The 24,222-nt window shown below is 49.7% G+C and overlaps 1 protein-coding gene across 1 annotated transcript in view; it reads right to left on the bottom strand.

Moving 5' to 3' along the window:
• CMKLR1 (chemokine-like receptor 1) overlaps window positions 1–21,990 on the bottom strand; it is a 47,318-nt gene extending 25,328 nt beyond the window's left edge. Inside the window, exon 1 of the mRNA XM_008581093.1 lies at window positions 21,930–21,990. The gene's annotated coding sequence lies outside the window, so the exon portion shown is untranslated. The remainder of the gene's footprint in view (window positions 1–21,929) is intronic.
• Between the last annotated feature and the right edge of the window lie 2,232 nt (window positions 21,991–24,222).

The raw sequence follows: 24,222 nt of genomic DNA, 5'->3' as shown, positions 1-24,222 counted from the left end.
TGGCATTTGACCTGAGCCTTGGAGGATGTGAAGCTTTTGCCAGTTGGAGCAGTGGAGAGAAAAGGCATTCCTGCAGAAGGAACAGTGTGTGCAAAAGCACAGTCTTGATAAAGTGTGGTTAAAGATTGTGTGTGTGTGCATGAGTGTGTGTGTGTGTGTGTGTGTGTGTGTGTGTTGGGGAAGGGGGGCTGGCAGGAGACTGGCCGAGGAAAGAAGAGAGGTTCAGATTGTGAGACCCCCTGCAAGCCACCAACTTTATCCCATGGGCAGTAAGGAACTATGGATGGTTTTTAAGCAGAGGGTGTCCATCTTTCTAAAAAGATTCCAGCTCCTAACCTGGGCAGCTGATGTTAGGGCTACACTGGAAGAGGGGAGACTGGAGGCAGAACAGCAAGAGGCCTATTGAATTGAGAGTCTTTCTGCCAGTTGCGGGTTTACCCAGAAGGGACAGTCTTTGGAGGCACCTGGAATCAGGGGTCCCATCAGAAAACCAGGGAGTCTGGCAATCTCCCTATTTTTCTTAAGGATTTTTCCTTAACCTAACATGGACAGGTTTGCTTTCAGAGCCATTTCCATGGCAACCGCCAATGCTCCAAGAAATGTCTTGAAGGAGCAGAGGAGTGAGGACCAGAGATATTCAGATGAGCCTTCACAGGAGAAGACAGGTCACAGGGAGGGGCCCATACTGGCCGGTCCCAGGGCCTGAGACCATTCTCCTGCTGGAGTCCCTGATGTGGCAGATGAAGTCTGGTCCCCATGGAAATGCTGATTCCCCATCCCTGGGCCTCACTGACCCAGGGCCCTTCAGCATGTGTGTTTGAAGGTGGGTTGGGGGGGGAAGAGGACGGGAGGGAGGCAGAGCCAAGGGGCAGCCAGAACCTGCACCTTACAAGGTAAGCACAATGCAGGACAAGTGCTGAGACAGGTGAGTCCAAAGACCTCCAGGAGATGAACATGGATGTAGATGATGGAGCAACCTCTGGGGTCTGATTTTTGGATTTAGAAAGACAGCCCCTACCCACAATTGATGCCTGGTGCACCCTGCTGCTGTGCCTGGAATTCCACCATCAGAGTTCCCCAATCGACTGCACTAAATGTGATGATGATGGTGGTGGTGATGGAGAAGCGGGGGCCGTGCAGAAAGAGGGAGGGAATTGTTGGCCAAAGTCAAACACCGAAATGATGGCAAGACCAAGACTCAGGTGTCAAAGCTGTTCCTACCGTGTCAGATCCAGTTAGTGGTTAAGAGGAGCGTGTGTGCATGTGTGTGTATGATATTAACATTTCAAAGCACCAGGGAGAGGATGTTAAGGGGAAAAGAGCACAAAGAGGGAGCCTGGGTGGAGATAAGCAGCAGCGGAGGAAGGAAGTGCCCCTGAGTGTGAGCACTAGTCTCCCTTCCCCTTGGCCAGCCAGAGCAAGGTCAATGACCCAGGACAAGGCTTCAGGGCTCATGGGCAGGCCCCAGCCAGGGGCAGGGAGAGGCTGTTGGGGGAGCCTTAGAGCCCAAGTCCATCCAAACCAACTCATTCCTTGTGCTCAAGGAGCCCAGTGCCCCAACCATGGTGTTCAAGGCCCCTGGGCCTTTGCTCTTGCAGGTCCCCCTGCCTAGGGTGCACGAGAGTCCCCTCGCTCCTCCCAGCCATACCGTGGACTTGACTTAAATCCAGGCAGAGCAGGCAGCAAAGTGACAAGAAGACAGCTGAGCTGTGCCAGGCATCTGGGTGGGTGCTTGGCCCTCCTCCTCTCCTGGTGTCTTGACAAGGCCCCCCAGGGAGATGATAATTACATCCATGTGCCAGATGTTGAAACTGAGGCTCTGAAAGTAACCACATCAGGGTCACCAGCCAGTGCCTGGAGGAGCCAGAACTCAAACTCAGATTTGTGGAAGTCCAAAGTTCTAAGCAACCCCAGCTGCAGTCTACACACTGCTTAAAATGACCCTGTTTCCTTATCACAGGATATCCAAGCATCCTGGATAGACAGACAGGCCGCTTTCATTACAAAGCTGTGAAAAGCATCTGAGCAGCACTTCTGTCCCTCAGACTGCCCTTACTTCTTACCAGCACGTCTTCTCCACGAGGACTCAGAAACCCACGCCTGCTGCCTGTCACTTGGTCCTGGGGTGTAACCCTGGGATGAGAGGAACAGAAACCAAGAAGCTGGGGGCGATGGCATTAACCACCCACTTATCAGGTGCTGACACCATGCCTCTACTCAGAACAAACCTTCAAGGCTGATATTTTCATTCTCATTTTTCAGGTGTGGAAACTGAGGCACAGAGAAGCAAGGACACTGGCCCAAGTTCCCACAGCTTGGAAGAGACAGAGGTGGGATTTGAATCTGGGCTGTTCTGACTCCAGGATCCACATTTTCAATGTCTGTGACTGCCCTTTATGTTCTTTGGCTTGCCTGTGGGGTGCAGAGTCCTGTGATCTTACACCTGTTGTCCCCACCTGTGCACAGAGCTGACAGGTGAGCAGCACCTCCCACACTCACAGCTACACCTCACAGAGCCCTCAGTGACCCCCACTCACCCGCCTCTGGATGGTGCAGTCTCCATGGGCCAGGCTCCTGGGAAAGCAGGGGGGCTGTGGAGGCCTGTTTGGCCAAGTGGACCCCTAAGAGATCCCAGGGCCCTAAGCTGCCCCAAGTACCCCGTGCCCAGCCTGCCAGCCCCAACCCAAGCTTAGGGACCTTGGGGCAGTCAGGCAGGGTCTGGCCCTTTGGAATTCCTTGGTTCCAGCCCAGACAGCTGGCGAATGGGCTGGTGCTGCTGCCAGCAACCAGGGCGACAGAGTATGAGATCCCACCCTGTTCCCAGGCGCTGGGGAGGAGGGACAGGCTGCCCTCCCCCTTGACCCTGCCACCATGCTGTCACCTTTCCCAAGGCAAAGCCCAAGCCTTACCCCAGGAGGGGTCATGCTGGGAAAATTGCCCCCACCCTACTCTACCCCACCCTCTACGGAAAACAAAGAGCCGGTTGAAGACCAGAGCAAATTCCAAACAGAATCCAAAAAGTTGTTGCTGGAGAGGCGTTAGGATCAAGGGGTCTGGCACCCACATGTTACAGAAAAAGGAAAGTGGCTCAGTGCCACTGAGAGCTCAAGCCTCACTCAGCTGCAGCAAACCAGAGGCCACATCCAGCCCGGCCCCTCACTTGCTGCATGAGCTTGGGTCCCAACATCACCGTCTCCAGGTCTGCAAATTGGGTCAATGTAAGGATGTCATGAAATCATACATGCAGGGTGTCCAGGGTGGCCAGTCATCCCAGTTTGCTGGGGACTGAGGGATGTCCTGGGATACGGGATCTAACATGTTCAAAAGGGAAATGTCCCTGGCAAATCAGGATAGGTTGGTCACTCTAGCTATATAAAGAGTGGCTCAAACAAAGGTGCCCCTTGGCTGTTAGGTTAAAAAGAGCTGCTTCTGGAGTCAGGTAACAGCGAATTTGAATCCTCCACCAGCAGAACTTCTAGAAAGACTCATTAGAGTGCTCTTCATTTTTTTACTAAACTGACCTTGAGCAACCTCATGTTCATTGCAGGCCTGGTTCAGCCGCCTGGAGTCACACAGGACAAGCCGGCCACCTCCCTCCCTTGGCAGCAGCCACTTCCCCCCTTTAACCTTGGCCAGCACTTCCTCTGCAGCGTTCTTAGCCCCTTGCTGGATGCCCTCCCCCCCCCACACACACACACCCCCAGGCAGGGCGCAGGGCGCCACCGCAGGTTTTTGCTTNTCCCTTGGCAGCAGCCACTCCCCCCCCTTTAACCTTGGCCAGCACTTCCTCTGCAGCATTCTTAGCCCCTTGCTGGATGCCCTCCCCACACACACACACACACCCCCAGGCAGGGCGCAGGGCGCCACCGCAGGTTTTTGCTTGTAGGTTTGTCGATTTGTTTATTTGCTTGGTCCAGGAAGGGGGGGAAAGTCCAAAAGAAGCTCACTTGTACAGGGAAATATAAAGTAAAAGTAAGAGTGAAAGGGGGAAAAGAGACGTGGGTGGGGACAGAAAATGAAGCCAGGACTGAGGGGAAAATGCAGACGTTAAGAAATGTCCTGAATGTCCTGAACGCTTACAGCAGTGACCATGCACCAGACTCCCAGACTCCCAGTCTGAAAGGGAGCCAGTTACACGAGTCACGTGCCCCTAGCTCAAAATAACCCCACTCAGGGGAGTTACAAGGCTTCCTGGTGCTGGGAGCGGGAGGACTTTCTCCAGAGGTCCGTGGAGAGAAGACGCTGCAGGCTCTGACCCTGGGACAAAGCCTTGAGTTTCCAGATGCTTCCCTTGCTGACCGAATACAACGCCTCAAACTGCAATTCAGTAAAAAAACCACTTTTCCTAGACATGCCAGGGGAGGGGTGAATATTAGTTTCAGTCTAGACATCCAGATTATGCATTGCTGGTTTAACCTAACAAAATTTCTGGAACATCTGAGAGGGGGCCTCAACAGTGTGGCCTCTGAGTCGTTCTCCCTATTGTTTCTCAAGACTGAGGTCTTGATAGTAGTAGCAGTGGCGAGCAGGACACTATTCTCTATGGCAAATGCTAGAATACAGCTGTCCTCTACACCAGCTGGAGACAGAACTGGAGCGTCATAACATGCACCCGTCTGTTAACATGTTTTATTAAACAGACGATCCTGATAGGGAAACCCATGACCCATGTGTAGAGTGACCCTACATCTTGGTTTGCCCAGGACAATTCCCATTTACACCTCTCTGCCAACATACTTACAGACAGGGAGGAAGAGGGGCCAGTGGAATAGAAGCTCCCGTGTACTGACCTAGCCCACCTACGTGGGCAGCACTGTGCTATGCACTGGTCCTGTGTCATTAAATTCCCATAAGGGTCCTGCAAGGGAGGCACCACTGTGATCCCCATTTGACAGATGAAGAGATTGAGGGTCAGAGAGGCTATGGCTACTATTTAAGAAGGTGGCCATGTTCAGGCACCTGTGTCAGGAACTTTCTAGGATTTAGATACTGGCTGGTTTTGCACAGAGACGGCTATACTCCTTACCTCTATTTATGCCAATTAAAATTTCACTTTACATATAATAGCCATTTTGTTTTTAAGGCTGCAGCATGACTTTAATCCATCAAGAATATCCTTCAGAACCATTTGGACTGTCAGGCCCCATAGAGCCTAGCATGTGACTGCGGTACAAGGTCTCATGGGGAGTCAGTGAACCTTGATTCTTAGCACAGCTGTACCAGCTGTCCCAACCACTGGTCCTTGGTTTCCACATTTACCAAAGGGAGATGACAATCAGTCTCAGGACTGCCAAGGGAATCAGGGAGCAGGAAGGAATTCTGCAGACGTATACCATCTACAGGGTGAGGGAGGGGAGTTATGCCTGAGGCCCTCTTGTCTACCCCAAAGGGCAGATCTGTACTCTCTGGGTTCCCAGAGGAGAAGCCACTCAGGCTGGGGGTGAGAGTCTCCACAGAGAACACAGAAGTGCCAGGCCAGCCAGCAGGTTTCGAGTGCTGTCCCCGATACCACAGAGGCCAGAGCCCGAGCTCACAGGGAACAGTGTTCTAGAGGTGGCTTGAGCAGCCCCAAGCAGCCACCAACTCGAAGCTGTTTTCTGCTGTTATTCTGTTTTAAAATAAATCAGTGATCACTGATGCAGAGAAAACCTCCTCTCCATGAACTGGTCCCAGCTTTCCTGGTCCCTCAGGAAAGGATCTAAAGGAATTTTTCACCCATGGCTAGCAAAGAACAAATCATGGCAGGCGACAGGGTGCCCGCCCCTCTCCCGGGCAGGAGTCCTCCTCTCCCCCTCCGTAGCACTCACATCCCGCCAACTTGCCTCCGACGGCCCCAAGTGGCTGATGACAGAGGAGCCTTTGTCTCCCTCCTCGCCCTCCTCCCGAAAACCCTGGCCCCTGATGTCTCTGCTGGTGCAGGTTTCTGAGGCCCTGCGGTTTGTAGCCACAAGCAGAGACTCGAAACCGCTGCCTGGCTGAGCACAGGGACCATCACTGTCAACCCTCAGCATCTTCCTCGTCCCTCACTTTGCCCCAAGCTCTCAACAGGCCTGAAGACCACAAGCAAGGAAGCTAAAGCTCAGAGGAGTTAAGCAACTTGTCCCAGATCACACAGCTAGAAAATGGAGGAGCCAAGACGTGAACCCAAAGCCACATTGAAAGCATCATGGTTAAGGCTGCAGGCTCTGAAGCCAGACCACGTGAGTTAAAATGTCAGTTCTGCCACTTACTACCTGTGAGGCCTCTTTGTTGCTTAAATCCTGTGCCTCAGTTTCCCTACCTATAAAACAGAGCAGTAATAGTACATACCTCATAGAGTTGGTATTAGGATATCACAAGAGAAGAAATATAAGACACCTAGAACAATAATGCCTGGCCCATGGTAAGTTCTCAGTAAGTCACCTTCTGTCATTTCTTTCTTTTTTTTTTTCCTTTTTGTCTTTTTTTGGTGTCCGGCAATGGATTGCAACCCTCAGTGTCGCGCCCGTACTGGACCGGGACCAGCAACGGGATCGCAACCCTCGGTGTTGCGCCCGCACCTCGCTCAGCCAGTGAGCGGGAACCAGTCTGTATGTGGGATCCGAACCCTCGGCGGGAGCGCCACCGTGCTCCCAAGCGGCGCACTGTAGCAGTGCACCACCAGGCCGGCCCTGTCATTTCTTTTATTGTTGTTGTTGAGTATGATTATAAATCCTACCGTTATATGGTGGTGCCCCAGACGTGAATGTGGCATGCTTGTAAAGGAGTATGATCATTAAAAAAAAAAAAACTCCTCTCAGAGTTTTTCACACCGAAGTATAAATCTCCGAGGTCAGATTACATATTTCTCATTCATACCTTCAATAAACCTTACTGAGCACATATTATCTGCCAGGTACCAGGCTAGGAGCTGGGCATACGAAGGTATATTTCCCACTCCCAAGAAACCCAAAGCCAGGTAGAGGAGACAGACAATGAGTAAATCATGACAAAGTAAGCCCAGGGTGCTAGGGAACACATGGGCACAGTATCAACAGCAGTTGCCAAGTCAGGGAAGGTTGCCTGGAAGAAGTGACACTTGAAGGACAAGCAGGAGCTGGCCAGGCTGGCATCCCAGGCTGAGACAACAGCAGAGGTGCAAAAGCTTTGCATATTCACGTAATATGGCTGGAGAAGAATGGTAGGAACTGAGTGGGGATTTAAAGCTTTGATGGTGGAAACTCAGGCACTGTGTGGAGCAGAGGTAGAGCTTTAGCAAGAACATGTAGACCGTGGTGTCTTCTTAAAATTCCACACGGAGGGCATGATTAAGGGAAGAAGCTCTAAGCCTCCCTCTCCAAGCTCAGGAGGTATGTGACACATAAGGCTTGCTTTCTCCTGAGTTCCACTCCGGGGACCTGGGACTCAGAACTCACCTCCTAGGCCACAAGTTCTCACTTAACTGTGGAGGCTAAGAAAGTTGATCTCATAGAAGTAGAGAGTAAAAGAGTGGTTACTAGAGACTAGTAAGAGGAGTGGGGAGGGGGCGATGGCGAGAGGGTGGTCAGTGGATACAAAATTGTAGAGAGACAGGAAGAATGGGATCTAGTCTTCTACAGCAACACAGGGAGACTGCAGTCAACAGCAAAGTACTGTGTACCTTTGAATAGCTAGTGCAGACGACGTTGAATGTTCCCACCACAAAGAGGTGACAAATGTTTGAGGTGATGGACATACGGAGCACCTGCTATGGTTATTGAGCACCCAAATGTCATATTGTATTCCATAAATATATACAATTGTCATGGGTCAATTAAGAAAAATAAATTTAAAAGAGAGAAACAGAATAGTGGTTACCAGAGGCAGGGAAAGGGAAGGGTTAGGGGAGCTGGGGGCTGGTTGTGATCAGACTTGGGACTGTGGGAGGAAGGACATCTCGGCTGTCCAGGAAGCGTGCCCCCCGCCCCCCGGCACACCCACACCGTGTGTGCTCAATAAACACTTGTGAGAGAACGAATGAATGAGCCCCACAGCAGAGGGGAACCCCCCCATTCTTCAAGGAACAGGATCTCTTTCTCTTAGGAAAAACCAAACCTTTGCTAAAATTATTTTCAGGTCGTGTGTTTAATTTTTAAAACACATAAAATTATTTTGAGGACACATGCTTTGTTAAAAATAATAATAAAAACACCTTGGGGATTTTGTATTCAGTGGCATAACATGCCCATGCATTTAAAGATGAAAACTGAGGCCCTCAGAAATCTTTGGATCAGCTCCAGGGGGAGGTGTTTTGTTTGTGCTCTGGCTTCCTGTCTAGGTGGTTCATTTGGAGAAACTTAGGATACAGAATTCATGGACTGTCAGGTCTCGGGGCACTCACAGACAATAGGGTCCTCTTTCCCTCGCCTCTCCATTATGTAGTCAAGGAAATAGAGGCACAGAGAGGTTAAGTGATTTGCCCAAGTTTACACAGCTTGTAAGTGACAGAGACAGGGTTTGAACCTAGGCAGCTTTAAAAGATGCAGCTCTGGTGAACCCTGTTCCATTTGCCTCCCTACATCTGTGGTTGGGCAGCTGGGACACATTTCCTGACAGCTGAGACATGCTTCCTTCCACAGTCTTGAGTCTGATCACAGCTCTCTCCCGGAGAGAAACCATCAAGAACCAAGCCAGCACTTGCACCTCGAGGACCCTTCCACCAGGGACAGGTAAGTACTTGGTTTTTCCAGAGATGTAAATCTTGGGGTCCCCAGTTGGAACCCTGGACTTCTGACCTGGGCTGGGTCTCTACCAGGCTGGGGACCTGCCAAGCCTGGACTGCGGACCCACTGGTCTCTCTGGAAGGGGCCCCACGTGCCTCTTGTCTAAGGCCTTTGGCTGTGTGGCTGGCCTCCTTCTCCAGGTGGCTTAGCTATTGCCAAGTCTCTCCCCTTGGCCCCTGTGCCACTGTCTGGGAAGAAACCACCAGAAACCCAGCTGGAACTGGGGATTTCAAGGACCCTTCCACTGGGGACATATAAGTACGTGGTTTTGCCCTAAGATGCTCCACTCAACCTCTGGAAGACCACAGCTGGCTCAGAGCACTGGCTCCAGAAGAAAAGAGGGAAGAGAAAAAGGAGGGAGAGCAAGATGGGGTAGAAGGTCATGGGGCGGGAGGCGCCCCAAGGGGACAGGGACCAGCAGCAGCCTCTGACCCAGTGCCCCACAGTGCTCTGCATCCCGGGGCTCAGAGACCACCAGAACCCTATGAGCTTTAGAGCCCCGCTATGGACTTAAGTGTCTGGAGGTGCCCCAGCATTTCCATATGACACCAGGGGAGAAACAAGCTGGCCACCACCACCCTTGGGGGAGCCAGAGGATGCCCAGAGAGGCCAGTGTTTCCAGACACATGTGCCCAGGGTCTGCCTAGGGCCAGGGCTCCTTCAACTTCACCCCTGATCCTTCGCAGCCACCTGCCGGGGCACTGACTGTAACCCCAGTTTTCAGCAACAAGCCTCTCAAAGGGTTGAAGCTCCTTCCCAAAGTCCCACAGCCAGCAAGCAGCAGAGCTTCTTACTAAATCCATGCCATGGCTAGGGATATGCATAGCTAGTGACAAATAGCTGATGCCGCACCCCCACTATATGCTAGGCTCCCAGCTGAGCGCATCCCTAGGTCGACCCCTGACTGATGCATGGCAGGCAGCCTATATTCCTGCTGCTATTAGCCCAGTTCTAACTTGTAGCTAGTGACAAATAGCTGATGCCGCACCCCCACTATATGCTAGGCTCCCAGCTGAGCGCATCCCTGGGTCAACCCCTGACTGATGCATGGCAGGCAGCCTATATTCCTGCTGCTATTAGCCCAGTTCTAACTTTTCCAGTTCCATCCTCTTTCCTTCAAATAACTGGCTGTAGCAAATACCAAAAAGATAAAGAAAAGAAATAAAATCAAATTTACCCCCACCCCCATAGATCCATCTCCCGCTGCCCCACCCCTACAACCCTGTGGGCAGTATCATTCTCATGCCCATTTTGCAGATGAGCAAACCAAGGCCGCTCAGCTAGGAAGTCAAGGAATTTGAAGCCAAGCAGTCAGATTCCGGAAGCCCCAACCACCATACCGTCCTGCCTCTCTGAACACACCTTGGTGAGACACACTTCTTTCCACACCAAACCCATCCCAGTACCTGCTCTCAACGCCATCCCAGGGAAGGAAGGGATGCCCATAAGTTGGAAGACAGTTTAACCAGGTCAGCAAAGAGTGACAGGGACCCCAGGCTTGTCATCCAGGGCACAGAACACAGCTGGGCAACACTCCTGGCCCTAGGCTCTCACAGGAAGGCTGGCAGGTGGGCCATATAGACCTGGGTGCACTAAGATTGTGACATTCACCTCCACAGCCTCTGGCCCACCCTATTTCTCTGTGCTCTGCTGATGTGCAGCTTTGTGGCATTAATCATAATAAAAAAGTTAACCCAATTCTGGCCACTTGGTCTATGAAAAAAGAGAAGAGCAAAGAGTCACAGCAGAGGTGTGAGAGAGCCAAAACTACAGACTCCTCCTGAGGATTGACTCAGTAACTTCCTGTCCTCAGGTCCCTGTGGTAGAGGAGGCTGCTGCTTGCTGGCCTCCGGGAAAACCCCTGGCCAGAAGGTCCCCATTGCCTGCATCCATGGTGCCTGAGCATCCATTGTCATGGGCACTCTGCAGGCTTAGGGCAGCATGCTCACAGACCCCTGTTCCTGCAAGCGGTCATCAGTTGCAAACACCTCAGTGGGAGAGAGTTTATTGCTTTGGTTTCCAACTAAACATCTGGATGAGAACAGGCTTCTGAGGGAAGAGGACAAGAGACTGGTAAGTCGATCCCCAGAAGATGAAGAGATAGCCCCATCATAAAGTCCCAGCCTCGTGTGCTGCCTTAATTGGTGTTGGTACAGGGAGCGTCTACAGCAGAGGGAAAGGAGAAAGGCCTGTTTTCCAGGAGGAAAAGGGTACAGAGGAGAAGGGCATGTGGACTCTGGAGAAGAGAAAATAGGAATAGCCTGGGCAGTGTGGCCTCGACTAACCTGAGCCTCAGTCTCTGAGCCTGATCCTGGACAGGAGGATATGGCCACTGAGGGCTGGGTGATCATGGAACTCAAACTCATTTCAGAAAAGCATTTCCTGAGGACCTCACATGCAGCCTGCCTTATTTTAAGAGCTCCAAAGTCTTAAGCATCCTCCCTTCACAAGGGATCTACTAAGCACCAAGACCAGTGCTATGTTTTTTTCTTTTCATGGATTATCTCATTTAATTTTTACCACGCAACTCATGGCAGATCCTATTATCACCTCTAACTTACAAGTGAGGAAACTAAGGCTGAGAGAGAGTAACTGATCCAAGATCACCCATCTGGTAATCAAAGGACTCAGGATTCAAATCCCAGTCTGTCTTAAACTCTAAATCAGTACACTACAAGCTTCACCAAAAAGCAAAGAGCTAAAGCCCCTAGAAGGTGGGTGTATTTCAGCGGCAGAGAGGGAGGCTGGCTAATAAATACATGCTGAATTAGAGAATGAAGAGCCAGTGAGCGCACGTCCTCTCTCTAGGCCTCAGTTTTCCTGCCAGTGAAATGGGCCTGTCTGCCCCGCTCCACACTTGCCCCACCTCCCTGGCTTCTGATGAGCATGTGTGAAGCCAGGGGTGGGGGCCCGTTTTATAAACAGTATGTCCTCTCTCTAGGCCTCAGTTTTCCTGCCAGTGAAATGGGCCTGTCTGCCCCGCTCCACGCTTGCCCCACCTCCCTGGCTTCTGATGAGCATGTGTGAAGCCAGGGGTGGGTGCCCGTTTTATAAACAGTGTGATGTGATGGTCTGAGAGGTGTCCCCAGAGGACAGCAGGAGGCCGGAAGCAGGATTGGGCGGGAAAGCTACCCGTGCCTTCCGGCAGTGGAAACAACACCAAACGCTCTTGGAAGGCGATACTATGAGGCACTGTTGGCTTCCCAGATCCCTGGAAAATGTGAAACAGGAAAGCTACCCGTGCCTTCCGGCAGTGGAAACAACACCAAAGGCTCTTGGAAGGCGATACTATGAGGCACTGTTGGCTTCCCAGATCCCTGGAAAATGTGAAACACCAAAGCTGGGACAGGGCAGAGAAATGGAGTGCACAGGAAGTGTGGATCAGGGGCCAGCCCACCAGGATGGGGAGGAGACCCCAACCTGACGAATCTCCTCACCCCACACCTGGCAGAGCAGGATGAAGGGGACAGGAGGGGCAGGGCCCAGCGCCCATCTTGCGGGCTGCTCATGCCACCCTCTCCCCTCCCCACAGTCCTGTTTCTGATTTCGTCGGTGCCCAAGGCTTTCCATGGGAGCGGAGGGAAAAACAGTAAAAGAAAGGCCCATTTAGGCCAGACAGGCCCCAGGAGACGCGAGGCTGGAGATTCAAGGTCTCCACCCATTCCCTGCCATGCTTTTTAGCCAAAATGGAGAGGAAAAGCTTGGGACGAAACTATGACCCTGGCATTGCCTGCAACTGGCATTTCTTAGCCTTTCGTAGCTCAGGAGTTCTGGTCTCCTCTGTCCCCTCACCACTGGGCCAGCCCCGTCACACTGAGGCCACGTTTTGTTTCTGAGCTCCAGCTCCGTGCCACAGTCGATCTCATTTCAGCCCCACGACATCGCCGAGGAAAGCCTTTTTATGATCCCCCCCTTTACAGTTGAGAAACCGAGGCTCAGAGTGGTTAAGCAACTTTTCCAAGGTTTCACAGCAGAGATGGGTTTCAAAAGAGGTCTGTGAGCGGCAGAGCTGCTGCTTCTGCCCACAGGATGGCCATTCCGTTCTTACCCCAGGGAAGCCCTTTTTCTTCATGCCCAAATCTCTGACAGCTGAACAGACCCCCTGTGAGCTGAGTCTTTCATAAAAGAGACTGAAAATTTTCCACACTCCCTGAAGACCTGCTCTTGCCCTCAGTCAGCCCTGCCTCCCCCGTGGAAGGGGGAAGCCGGTGGACTCTTTAATGCCCAGCCCTGCTCAGTCTGGCTATAGCAGGCCACGGCAGAGTCTTCCTCCTATAAAGACATCACTAAATCATCTCTGGCAGACCAAAGGTGCCATCCTAAATCAACTCTCTTTAACCCTAAAGGACACACTCCGTTTCCTCCCAGCCTCTGTACCTCCATCTATCAGTAAGTCCTAGCAGTGGTGGGAAAGTGGTCCCTTTATTCAGTCAAGAAAGCCACCAATGTAGAGTAATATTCTCTTCTCCAAGCTGGTTTATGGGCCAGATAACCCAGGAGATAAAGCCACAAACCAACATGCCCTCTGCTGACTTGGAAATTCAAACTCAATTAGCTTCGGATTATCTAGACTCTTTCGTCATTCAAATGTTTAAGTTTAAGAACTGAGTTTGGAGAGGGTAAGCCTTGGAGACAATAGGATGCTGTTGAAGTGAAATGAGGCATGTTGGACCACCCAGGAAATTGGGTGGGACCTCCAAGTCTCTGCAGAGTGTCCAGACTCCCTCCTGCCATTGCCCGCTTCCCGCCTGCCAAACCAGACACCACACACTCATCACGTCTCCAAATCTCTGTTCCTGCTGCTCTTCCTGTCTGAAGTCTCTTTTATTTCTGGCCAACTTCTCCTCCAGGCAGCTCAAGGCCGACTCATCCTTGGCCTTGAACCCAGTTCAAATACATGCTTCCTTCTTGAAGCAATGTTTCCTGGCTTTCCCAGTGAAAGCTACCTCCTCTTTGCTCCTGCAGTGCTTTGCATACTAGATGCATCAAGCAGGCATTGATGTGAGTGTATTTAACAATAAGCACTCAGTTAAAATGGCTTTGGACTCACATACTGAATGGGTGATGAATAAAACCATCACAGGTGATTGTGACCCGTGAGCAATTTGTCCCAAGCACCTCAACATCAAAGCCAACCTTCTAGGTAGACAGACTCCACTCTGCTTACTTGCTGTCTTCCCACTCAATTGGGAGCTCCCCAAGGGCAAGGCTTGTCCCTCTCTGAATCCCATGTTCCTAGCACATAGTAAGTGCTCAGTAAATGCTTATACATGGAGTCAATGGAAGCTCTATCCTGACTCTTCCACTAACTCCCTTTACTGCTTTAGACAAGTCTGTCTCTCTTTCTGAGCTTCAGTTTCCCATCTGAAAAATGGGAGTGTGGACTAGCTCAGGGATGACAAATGGCTATTTAAGATCAAGCCTGGTTTGTAGATTGTCTTTAAAGACAGACTCTATCTAACATCCTCATCCCCATCCCAATACACACACATCACTCCTCCCATCGCGAGGCATCCGTCCCCTCCCCTTGAATCTGGGCTGGCCTCGTGACTTGCCATGATCAACAGAACATGACAAAAGTGATGCTATGCTAGTCACAGGCCAGGGTCTCAGGAGGCCTGGCAGCTTCTGCTTTCACTCTCCCACAGCCCTCAACCTCCAGGTGGAGAAGCCAGGTGGTCCTGCTAGAGAGATGGGCCACATAGAGAGAGACAGCACAAGTCCCAGGAGGATGTGAAATCATCTTAACATCCCAATCCCAGTCGAGCTCCCAGCTGAATGCAGCCCATGAGTGACACAACCAATGCCACATGGAGCAGAGATGAGTCATCCCTGCAGAACTCTGACCAATTGCAGAATCATGAACAAGTAAGTCATTTGATTCTATTAAAGTTTGTGGTGGTTTGATACACAGAGATAAATAACTGAAACATTTGGGTTCAGCTAGAGAAAGAAGCATGACTGATGTGTGATGTCTGCCACAGCATGTGCCCCTGGACTAGATCATGTCAAGGTGAAGGCTAATTCAACTCAATGTCAATTCAATATTCTTCTGGGGCCTGCTGGAAATGAAGGTTCCAGATTGAGAGGGGATTCATCCATCAACAAAGAGAAACCTGAACCCCAACAGGAACCCAGTGGTAACCTTGGCAAGACTAGGTGAACCAGTAAGGTGGTCCCTATTGGAGTGTTTAAACAGCAACTCAGAGAGAAGGCAGAGCAGTCAGCAGGGCCAGAAGCACAAAGAGGCAGAAATGGCAGAAACTGAGCCACACTGATAATAGAACAGCAGAACAGAGAGCTACAGGCTCTTGCAGCGGGGACAGAGATCACCCATCTCGTCAGTCTCCTCAGATCCTGAGAACTTTTCAGGTCGAGCACAAGCCTGGCTTGGCAGCTGGTACCTGCCTCTCCTCCCAAGTTGGAAGACACATTCTCAACAATGAACTCCCAAAGGAGCTCTGTTCCTTGCAGCCCATGAGCTGGGCTAGCACTTGTCCCCAGCATGGGAAAGAAACAGAAGGGCTCTCATATCTAGAACTTGCCTGTTCCTGGCATAGAGAGGCCCAACCCAGAAAACTAAACTGCCTTGGGGGATCATTTGTTCATGTTGAGCCTTCACCAGGTGCCAGGGACATGGCTCTGGCTATCTCCTTTCATCCTAACAACCACACTATGAAATACAAATTGCCATCCCATGTCGCAGACAGGAGCACTCAGTCTGGATGATGCCAAAGCCTCAGTCAGGCCTGACAGTCACTCAGTATGCCCTGGTACAGTCCCGCTGGTTGTTTACACCTGCCTCCATTCTGATTGGTCAGTGCTCCTCCGCTGAGCCAGCTGTAAATAGGATGGCCATATGAACTCTCAATATTCAAATTCAGGTAACAGACAGATGCAGATCAATGTCTGAGATATCCTTCACTGTGCTCTGCAGAATGGCATTTCCCCAAAGATGTACACATCCTCATCCCTAGAACCTGTGAATGAATACATTACCTAGCATAGCAAAAAACACTCAGAAGACATGCTTAGGTCAAGGATCTTAAGAGGGGGAGATTATCCTGGATTATCTGGGTGGCTTCATGTAATCACAAGAGTCCTTTTAAGTGAAAGGGGGAGGCAGAAGGGTCAGAGCGATTCGATGTGAGAAAGACTCAACCCTTGAGCTGGCTTTGAAGACAGAGGAAGGGACCATGAGCCAAGGCATGTGGGCAACCTCTAGAAGCTGGAGTAGGCAAGGAAACAGGTTCTCCTCTAGAGCCTCCAGAAGGAATGCAGTCCTGCTGACACCTTAATTTTAGCCCAGTGGAACCCATTTGGGCCTTCTGATCTCCAGAACTGTAAAACAACAAACTTGTGGTGCTTTAAGCCACTGAATTTGTGGTAATCATTATAGCAGCAACAGGAAACTAATACACTTACTACCTGAGCTCTTACTTCATCTAACACTCAAGAATTCATAGATTCGGAAACCGTTCAAACAAATCCAGATAATAAGGGAGGGGCATGTTTTGAATGTCCCCTGCCCTTATTCACCATTCCAGATCATTTACTGAGCACCGACTACAGCACAAGAATATGGCAGACAATCTCTCAACAACCCGGAGACAAGGGGAAACTGAGGCTCAAAGAGGTTATGTGGTCATGTGACTTACGCAAGCTCACAAAAGTGGTAGGTGCCAAAACCAGTACTAGAACCCAAGTCTGCCTGGCTGCTGGGCCTGCCCTGGCCCAGCTACACAACACCCTCTCCCCATTGGCCCTCCTATTTCTCTGATTCCTGATTCCCAGGAGAAAAAGCCAAGTGTGCCAGCCATTGTTTTTTGCATCAGTCTCCCCACCCATCCACCTCCTTGCACAACAGCTACCCTCAGCAGAAGGCCAGGGATGGGATCAGAGGAGTTGAGTTATTTACCCCAAGAAAGCAGAACTGATTCCAACATTCTGCCTGGATGGTAGCTGACCTCTCTGCTGAGTCAGCTGCTGGTATTTCCAGTGTTGCCAGAGCGTGTTTGTGATGGAGGCAGCGAGGCCCGAGGCCCTCCCCACCATCAGAGACTTCTCCATGGGGCCAGACAGGGGGCCAAGAGATTGACCCAAAGGACATTTCCAGCCTGGGAACCCAAGGTCACAAGGCGCCAGATGACCACACCAGCTCAGACATGCAAAGGTGAATTTCAAAGCCCTCTTTCACTGAGCTGACCATGTGCCACACACAGTGCTTTCTGTACATTATCTGATTTAATCCCACCACAACCCTGCCAAGCAAGTATCCTAGCATCCCCACTGCTTGGATGAGGAAGCTGAGGGTATCAGGAGGTTGGGGGCAGAGCTGGGATCCCTGAGTATCACCACTTTATGCTGCCAGACGATGCCACCCAGATATTAACATTCCTTTCTTTGATAGCACCATGGAGAATTACTGCCTCTCAGTTCTATCTAGCAGCACAAGAAATTCTGCTCTTTTTCAATCACATGTGTGTCCATTGCTGCAAAAATGTAAAGGTTCCAAAAGAGAGAAATAAATTAACTGGTTTCCTAATATTGCCAGAAACCAGCATGTCCTGGGTCCAGAAGCAGCTTAAAGTGGCTGCCACTGACAGGCCCCTCTCTCTGCATTCCAGGCATGGCTGAGGGCCTCCCCCTCAGTGGAGGGCATAGACAGAGGCCTGGTCTGGGAACCAGGAGTCTAAGTCCTAATCCCACCAAGTGACCTTGGGAATGTCACTCACCCAATCAGGGCCTCACTTTCCTTATCTCAAAGATGGGGACAAATCTAACTATCCCACGGCCCTTCCAAAATTCCACGAGGGCAGGAATTCTGTCCTCTCCGTCGTTCTTCCCTTGTGGAGTGCCTGACATGTAGCAGGTACTAATAAATGTTTGTTGAGTGAATGAATAAAAGTATATGTTACAAGTTTGTCTCCCCTCCCCTGATGGCCTCCAGGATACAACCTGGGCCTGATTCATCTTAATTTCTCACATTGCTGCAGATTTCACCCCTCCGTGGGTTGAATCACACAGGAAATTGCTCCCAAGCACCCACCCTGTGTCTGGCTCCGTTGAGGCCTCAGAGTCACCCAGGCCCACAAGACACCCTCACACGCTACCTCTTCTCTTTTTCATGGCCAGTGGCTGTAATATTTAGTCACACTGGGCTTCCCCAGGCCTGAACAACCACCCCGCTGTCTTGTAATCAGCAACCGTGGCCCATTCTGGAAAGTTGGACAATGATTCCTGAGCTCTGCTCCCCTTATAGCCCAGCCCTGGGGGAGTCCATCCCAAGAAAAATCCCAATCCCTACCCTCTCTCTCTCTCTCTCTCTCTCTCTCTCTCTCTCACACACACACACACACACACACACGAACATTCCATCATGCAATGGGACCTCAGGACAGGAGTAGAATTTTCTGAGTTCAAATACCAGTATTTTGGGGTACAAGCTGCAGGACCTTGAGCAATTAATTCTCTTTATCTCTCTAAGCCTCACTTTTCTCATCTGTAAAACAGGGATGATAATCCTGAAGTCTCTCCATGTAGGGTTGTAGGGGGATTCAATGAAATGATAATGAATATGGAAATCTTCAGTTCAACAAATGTGATGTGCTCAATAAAATTATTCTTATTTCCCTTTTCCAGGAGGGAAAGGGAATGGCAGTTGCCTACGTTCTAAAGAAATCTGTGTTTAGAGACCTGGAATCTGGGAGTTTACTCGGTATATTTGGGAATTACCTTGAGGTCAGAAAAGTTGTGTGAATCCAACATCACCATGTTAACTTTAAGACTGGCGAGTGAAAATTTAGACTGAGAACCAAAGAATGGGAGAGGCCCAAGAGGGCACCATCTTTGTGGCACAGACAGCTGGCTGCCCACAAAAATCCACTCTCCCCTTCCACAGTACACAGCCATAGCTGGGAAAGAGCTGCCCATGCCAAAAACTCCATGTCCCAGACTCCTCTGCACTAGACTGGCCAGGTGACTAGTTCTCACGTGTGAGTGGAAGTGACATGTGCTACCTCCAGGCCAAGGCCACTTACTAGTTCTCCTGCATGAGCAGAAGCAATGGGTGCTTCCTCCAGGTCAAGGCAGTTCAGAAGCAAAAGCACCACTTTCGTACTTTCTTTCATCTCTGCCTTTGGCCGGCGGCAGACAAAGATGATACCCAAGACAGGTCACTGAATCACTGAAAGGAAAAGGACTACCTTCCATTCAGAAATAACTGCTTTATAATAAATATCTGTTCTGTGTGAGCCATTACACATTTGGGGGCCTATTTGTTACTGCAGCTGTTGCCCTAACTAATACAACTTTCAACCTCCTTGTTTACATATGATGCGAATATGGCCAGAGAGTGGGAGTACCCTGCCTAAGGTCACACAACAAGTTCAACAAAGGCCTAGAACTTTCTCTCTTAGTTCCTTGGAGTAGATTCACAGTTTTCAACCCACTCTGTGGAGCTACGAGGATTCTTAGAGGCTCATCAGCAAGAAGAGTAAGGTCTAGTGAGCTGCGGCGGCCTAGAGCCCTTCACCTCTGTTTCAACGAGAATAACACCACTTTTATCTGTTTTCAAATGACATGTTCCCATCTACTTTCGTTTGAGGTAAGGATTCTATGTCTTGAAATAATTTCAAAGCCCCCACACTGGGAGGCTGCTAACATGATCTGACGCTCTGTGGTACCGTTGGACAAAGTCTCACTTCTCTGCCAAGTCTCTTGGCCTCAAATGCTGACACAGAACATGGGGATTCACAGAAGTACATGGATATTTGCTTAGAAAGGAAAAAAGAAACCTCAATGAGCAGCCAAAATATATATATATATATACCAGAAAACTGAACAAAGGGGAAAAAAAATAAAAGACCTTCACGTACCCCAGACTGGTGGTTCTCAAGTTTGGGGGTACATACAGATCACCTAGGGAGCTGGTTCAACATGCAGACACCCAAGCCTCACTCTCAGAGAGTCTGATTCCAGACACTGAAGCTTTAAGAAACAATCATGATTATTGTGGTGCAAGTGGGCCCAAAAATTGCACTGTGAGAAGCTCGGAGTCTGTCTACTTCATAGCCTTGCGACTGGCGGTAATGACCACACCAGTGCAATGTAGCTCAAAGAGAATGAAATAAGCTTTTGATTTTCTGTACATCAGTGGGAATCTGAGCACTAATAATTCACTAGTAAAGAAATCAATAATGTCTATTTGGCTCAGTTCGGTGTTACAGGTATAGATGGCATGGTGGTATAGAAGTGATCATGAGAATAATAGCTAATGTTTATAGACCCCTTTCTATCTGACAAATCCTCTGGTAAGTGCTTTACATTTATGATTTCATTTAATCTTTGTAATAATTCTATGAGAGGTAGTTACTATTCCTATTCCCATTTTATAGATTTAAAAAATTGAGGCACAAAGATAAGGCATAACTTATTCCACGTCACGTAGTTGGCAGGTGGCAGACCAATTCCAACCCACCCCCACAGCCACAATGCTTCATTGCCTCTTGTGGAGGTCTAGCATCAAAACCCCTCTACAGGCCTTAGTTTTTCAATCTGTAAAATAGGCATGTTAATAGTATCTTTATCATACAGCCATGGTGAGGATTCAAGAAAACTGTCTTCATAAAGTGGTTTGCAAACTGAGAGGAGTTATCAGGTAAACATCTAAGAGATGGGATTTTAGTCCAACTCCCACCACCCTATTTTACAGTGGTGAAACTGAGGCCTGGTTACTTTGTTTACACAATGAACACTATTCAATGAACCTAATATATGCAGTTCTTGTGCAGAGGACTGTAAAGGCCCTGGACGAGCCTAGAGGACAGAACTTGACTCAATGGGGGTGGAAAACTACTCAGAAGGGGTCAAGCCAGAGAGAGAATGACTTGCCCAAAGTTGTTTATCTATTCCCTGAAGTTTGGGGGAGCCCAGAGAAGGCCCCTGTGCACCAAAAGATAATTCTTCCCATGGACCTCCCAGGTGCCTGACACCCCACCATCTGAGGATCACTGGTTTAGATTAATACTGCTTTCCTTCAAGCTAGTTCGGAGGGGGCAGGAGAGACAGCAAGAACTGCAGAGAAGATCGGTCTTGAAAAGGAGGTAGGAGGTGTGAAAAGGGAAGCTGGGGGCTTTCCTTCAGGAAAGAGAAGGCAGACTCAGGACGTGGCCACTTCCTCGCTGCGTGACCTCAGACCAGTGACCTAGCCTCTGAATGCTACAGATCTGAGTGATCAGACTTTATCAAGTAACATCATTGTGATGTGTTGTTTGTTTGTAATTTTGCCAAAAGCTAAGGTTTGGGGTTTTGTTTGTTTTTTTTGTTTTTTTTGGTTTTTGGTTTTTTTTTTTTTTTTTTTGGCTCACCCATTTAAAATGCACTATCCTGAAAGCAGAGGTGGAGGAGGGTGAAATATTTTCAACAGAGAGCACTGGCAAAGGTTTCATACCCTTCATACACAAAGAACTCTTAAATATCAATAAGAAAAAGATAAACATGCCAACAAGAAAAAATACAATGGAAACAGACTTAAACAGGATAGTCATGAAAGAAAAGTGAAGAATAAGCTTGAAGATAATCAACATTGATAAAGAAATGCAAATTGAGCATCTAGATAATATTTTCAACTTCTCAGCAGGGAAGGTTTAAGAGACAGGTATTAACAGCATGAGTGAGGCTGTGAGAATATCACACCCCAATATAATGTTGGAGAGAGTGCAAGCTGGCACCGCTTTCAGGGGGCAATGTGGCCAAAGGCTCAAACATCTTAAAAACAGGCAAACCTTCGACCCAGCAATTTCATCCCTGGAAAGACATCTATAGGACCAACGCACGAAGATGACATACTAAGACAAAGCGTTCATTGCAGCACTGTTGATAATAATGGGGGGAAAAGTGGAAGTAAATACAACAGGAAAGGGTTAAATAAATCTCAAGACTTCTTTCCATGCAGCCAGATGCTATAAAAGGAAGTTCACCATCCATGGTTAAGGACACACTAGATGTGGGTATCCACATTTATCTGCTGATATGTGTGTCCTTGCTATTTTTTTTACAATTAACATGCATTACTTTTGAAATACAAAAATAATCATGAAACTCTTTTCCTTTTAACAAACATTAAATTACAAGAAGAACTAAACTTTTCTCTCTACTAGCGTTGCCTTTCCCTGGCTCCTTGGAAAACATCAAAGCCAGGCATGATACCTTCTCGCTGGTCTCTGCCCAGAAGGTCTTCCGGAGGGTTCCCCGTGGCTGCAGGCCAGTGGAGGCTGTTCAGGAGACCTGTGCTCCCAGCTTCTTCCTCCCAATCACATCGTTCCTCTGTCTGTGACTGTTCGCCTGGAAAGCAATTTCATTGATTCGCTTAAAATCCCCTTAGAACCACCCTGAGCACAGCCCCCTGCAACCCCCTCATCCCCCAGCAGTCTTCCCAGGGGCACCCACTCTGTCCTGAGCTCCCTGCTTACTGCCCTGAATGGGACAGGACAGAACTCAGCCAGAGAAACAGCTGGAGGGAGGAGTGAAGGAGGGAGGGGCAGGAAACTGGGCTGACCGAGGGCGGGGGCGGCCAGCTGCATGGAGTAGGGGCCGCCAGGGGAGGCTTCCTCTGTCAGCTGGGGACTGGGCTTGTGGGTGGCAGCGAGGCCCGCTGGGCACCACCCGCCCCTCTGGCGGCCTAGCACAGCTGGGAGCCGTGCCCACTGTCTGAGCGCAAACCGGGAGCACATGCAGGCCCCGGGCTGCTGGGGAAGCGCGTCTGCTCCCTGCAAGGGGCTCAGGCGCTCCAGACTGACAGGCTGGCTGCCGGTGATCCCCTCCCCTGGGCTGCCTCTCACCTCAGGCCTTTGTGCATGCTGTTCTTCCCACTAGGATGCTGTTCCTGTCCCTGTTTGTGGCCCAATGACCACCTCTTCAGGTCTTAGTTTGGAGGCTACCTCCCGGAGAGGCTTCCCCTGACCCTCAAGGGGCTGCTCTGGCTCCCTGTGGCCCCAGCCCGCCATGGTGATGCAGTGTTGAACTTGCTGGTCAGGATATCTGTCCCCCTTGCACTGGGAACTCCTTGGGGAAGGGACTGTATTTTGTTCCCCACCCTATCCCAGCACTAAGTACAGTGCCTGGTTCATCAGCTGTTTTAGCACCATCACCCGTGGAATAATCAAAATAGCTGACAGCCAGGCAGTGTGTAAGGCACTTGGTACTTAGTCCTCATGGCCACCTGAGGAAGTACGTACTATTACTACCCTCATTTTACCAGTAAGGAAATTGGGCCACAGGAAGGTTAAGTCAATTGCCCAAGACCACACAGCTGGTAGACAGCAGAGCTGGGATTCCAACCAGGCCGCCTGGCTCCAGAGCCTGGCCCTGAGCCTCCAGACTAAAGAAATAGCGGAAGTGTCCACTGTGTGCATGGCCCTGGGCCAAGTGCTTTCCGTGGGGTAAGTCATGTGAACTGCCAGCACGCCAGAGGAGGTATCACTCTCCCATTTTACAGATGAGCATGCTGGGGCTACAAGCCAAAGTTCTTTGTCCAGGGATGCCCAGCTCATGCTGACAGAGCCATAATTGGACACAGGTCTTCCTGATTCCAAACCCAAGACTGCCTAAAATAACATTTGTAGAAAGGAAAAGAGGAAGAGAAGGGAGGAGAGAAGAGGACAGGGGACAGGAGGGCAGGAGAGAAAGGAAAGAGGAGAAGAAAGGGGAGGAGAGGGAAGAGAGGAGAGAAGGAGGGGGAAAAGAAGAGAGACCTGATCTTCTCTGAGCCTCAAAGGCCTGAGCAGGTGGGGGAACACGTCTATTCTCTGACTAGCTTAGAACCTCACCTTCCTCTCTCCACCATCCTCAACCCCTTAATTCAATGAGATTTAGACTTAGAAATCACCCAGTCTGAATGGCCAACAGACATATGAAAAAATGCTCAACATCACTCAGCATTCAGGAAATGCAAATGAAAACCACACTGAGATACCATCTCACCCCAGTTAGGATGGCTAATATCCAAATGACTGTGAATGATAAATGCTGGCGAGGTTGCGGAGGAAAAGGAACTCTCATACATTGTTGGTGGGACTGCAAAATGGTGCAGCCTCTATTGAAAATGGTTTGGAACTTCTTCAAACAATTACAGATAGATCTACCATATAACCCAGCTATCCCACTGCTGGGAATATACCCAGAGCAATGGAAATCATCAAGTCAAAGGTGTACCTGTTCTCCAGTGTTCATCGCAGCACTCTTTACAATAGCTAAGAGTTGAAACCAGCCCAAATGTCTATCATCAGGTGAGCGGATTCAGAAAATGTGGTATATCTACACAATGGAATACTACTCAGCTATAAAAAAGAATGAAATACTGCCATTTGCAATGACATGGATGGACCTAGAGAGAATTATATTAAGTGAAACAAGTCAGGCACAGAAAGAGAAATACCACATGTTCTCACTTATTGGTGGGAGCTAAAAATAAATAAATACATACACACACACACACACACAC

The sequence above is a fragment of the Galeopterus variegatus genome, unplaced genomic scaffold, assembly GCF_000696425.1.
Source record: "Galeopterus variegatus unplaced genomic scaffold, G_variegatus-3.0.2 Scaffold2261, whole genome shotgun sequence".
NCBI classification, from domain to species: Eukaryota; Metazoa; Chordata; class Mammalia; order Dermoptera; family Cynocephalidae; genus Galeopterus; species Galeopterus variegatus.
The sequence above is the reverse complement of the archived record's forward strand: the minus strand, read 5'-3'. Positions and strand labels throughout refer to the sequence as shown.